Here is a 3,170-nt window from a genome sequence, read left to right as displayed (position 1 = left end):
TAAAAATATAAATAACGATACCTGGAATACTTCCCGGTTAAAATGCTACATCGGTATTAATCTGTGCGCTTGCAGATCCCATTCATTATTTATTTAGAAGAGCAATTGCATATTTCAATACCACGTCTCTTATATCATGCTGGGGATGACAACTTGGCTTAAGTGGTGTGAGGGATAGGTTTGGCATTTTTGGCACCGTTACTAGATTTAGAGAACTTAGTCTACTTTTGGTAATGATGTTAAGAATACCCAACAAGCATTTTTGGCGCCGTTGCCGGGGAAGGTTGATTACTAATCAGGAATGGAATAAAAGATTTTGAGTTATCATTCGCATCACTAATATGATTGAGCTTATCTATTCTCTCATACAGTGTTACCCCGATATTTTTCTATTTTATCTTATGCAGGGGAATGTATGAATAGAAGACATCTTCCAGGAAATTTTGTTGACAATCCCGAAGCATTATTCAAGAAGACGAGAACTAAGAAGAGATCATCAACACTTCACGAAGAAGCTTCATCCAATCAAGAAGATCACCGGAACTTGTCTTCAGAGTTCAGAGCCATGGCAAACAAATCAATCCTCGAGTTCTCAGCTCCCACTACGGACAACATCCGCACTGGACCTGCTGCAGAGATCGATGGCAACTTTGAGCTCAAGCCTGGACTTATCAACATGGTGCAATCCAACCAGTTCTCTGGGAAGGCACACGAAGATGCTAGTGCTCATTTACAACACTTCCTGGAGATTTGCAACACATTCACCATAGCAGGAGTTTCCAAAGATGCTATACTACTTCGCCTCTTCCCATTCTCACTGTTAGGAAGAGCGAAGCAGTGGTTCTACGCTACAAAGGAGAAGAATACTACGTGGGCACTCTGCTCAACAAACTTCCTAGCTAAGTTCTTTCCCATGGGCAAGACCAATGCTCTCCGTGGGAAGATTACAAGTTTTCAGCAACAAAATGATGAATCTGTTCCAGAAGCATGGGAGCGCTTTCAAGACTACATCCTAGAATGTCCCCATCATGGAATGGAGAGTTGGCTATTGATGCAGACATTCTATCATGGGCTCAGCAACAGTGCCCGAGAGACTATGGATGCTGCAGCTGGAGGAGCATTCTTATCACTTACTATACCACAAGCCACAGCTCTTGTGGAGAAGATGGCGTCCAATCAAAGCTGGAATGAAGAGAGGACCCAGACACGCAAGAGAGGTGGAGGTATGCATCAGCTGAAGGAGGTAGACATGCTGTCTGCAAAGCTAGACCTGCTCATGAAGAAGCTCGACGATAGAGCTGGAGACAAGAAAGAAGTTATGCACATCTATGACTCTCACATGACATGTGAGGAGTGTGGAGACACTGGACACTCAGGCAACCATTGCCCTGAGATGCTTGAGGATGTGAACTACATCAACAACAACAACAACAACTACAACCGTCCTCAACAAAATCAAAGTTGGAATCAACAGAGGCCTAACTACTCTGGTAATTATCAAGGTAACAATTCTTACAACAACAATAATAATTTTCCACCTTTGAGAGAGTTAGTGTCTAATCAAGGAAAGCTAATGGATAACCTATCTAAGAAATTGGCATCTAATGATAAAATGCTAGAAAATATAAATAATAGAATGGATAATTTTTCTACTGCCATCAAGAATCAAATTAGCTTTAATAAAATGATTGAATCTCAGTTAAATCAAATTGCTGCTGTTGTTCCTACTACTAACCCCGGTATACCATCACAACCGAAAGGATTAGAATCTGCAAATCTTGTAGACATGTTTGATGCAGGTAATTGGAGTAACCCCGTCTATGAATTCTCTACTAACCTTCTGCCGGTCAAGAGAGGCGATCCAGGACGCCCCGTCATCCCGATCTCCATCGGCATGGTGGACGTTCCAGAAGCACTCTGCGACTTTGGCTCTAGCGTCAACATTATACTCAGGGTATTCTATGAAAAATTCTTTACATATCCTTTATTAGAGACAACCATGTGTTTGCAGTTTGCAGATCAGACGATAACTTTTCCAAAAGGAATAGTGAAGAACCTTTGTGTCCGAGTTGGTACTTTGTATGCCCCAGCAGACTTCGTAGTGGTAGAGACCGGAAATGATGAGAGAGCACCTATCATCCTAGGGAGGCCATTCTTGAACACCACGGGAGCTATCATCTACGCTAGTGCTGCTAAGATCAGTTTCTACGTCAAAGGGAAGAAGGAGACATTTTTCTTCAAGAACAAGACTACACAAATTCAAGATCAATCCAGACGTAAATCAAGGAAGAGGACCAACAGGAAAAACAGGAACAAGCAAGTATGGACCAAGTCAGCTAAGATGGTCACTGTAGTTCATTGAGGCCAAGATCATCAACTTAAGTCACCGTTTTTGACCAAGAAGGACGACCCAGGAATGCCAAGCATTTACTGCTCCATAAATGGATACAACTTCTACAAGACGATTTGCGACACCGGATCGGGCGTCAATATAATGGCCGCAGTCACCTATCGGCTCTTGTTCGGAACCATGCCACTAAGACCAACATACATTCTGCTTCAGATGGCAGATCAGACATTTCGAGAAGTCAAAGGAATAGCATCTGATGTTCCAGTCAAAATAGACGATCACTTTGTCTACACAGACTTTCAAGTTATTGACATGGGAGAAGATGAATACGATCCACCCATCATCCTTGGAAGACCGTTCCTCAGCACCGTTAAAGCAATTATCTACATTGGAACCGTAGAAGTCCATATGCACTTCCCCTCAGAGAAGGTACGCCGTTATTTTACTGACCCTAACTATATCGTTGAAGAATCTAAGTAGGTAAGAAAACGACGCAACCGCAACCAGAGGAGGCAGATCATCAAGGACGGATGGGCAGACTATGAAGGAGAAGTTGTAAGGTCAGAAGACGTTGAGTTTAAACAGAATTATCCAGAGGAGATTGAAGCACCGAGTCAGGTGTGGAAAATGAAGATAACTATACATGAAGAGGAGGCGCTGCCGGAAGTACCGACTACGCCACCCAACGAACCTCAGGACGATTAAGAAAATGGAGAGTCCCGTTCGGAGGACTTAAAAACACCGAACGCCTTACCAAGAGGTAAACTTAGTAGTTATCCTTTCCCTTTCAATTATTTCAAATAGTTTACTTAGTTAATCA

The sequence above is a fragment of the Sorghum bicolor genome, chromosome 10 (assembly GCF_000003195.3).
Source record: "Sorghum bicolor cultivar BTx623 chromosome 10, Sorghum_bicolor_NCBIv3, whole genome shotgun sequence".
Lineage (NCBI taxonomy): Eukaryota > Viridiplantae > Streptophyta > Magnoliopsida > Poales > Poaceae > Sorghum > Sorghum bicolor.
Note: the sequence above shows the minus strand (reverse complement) of the source record.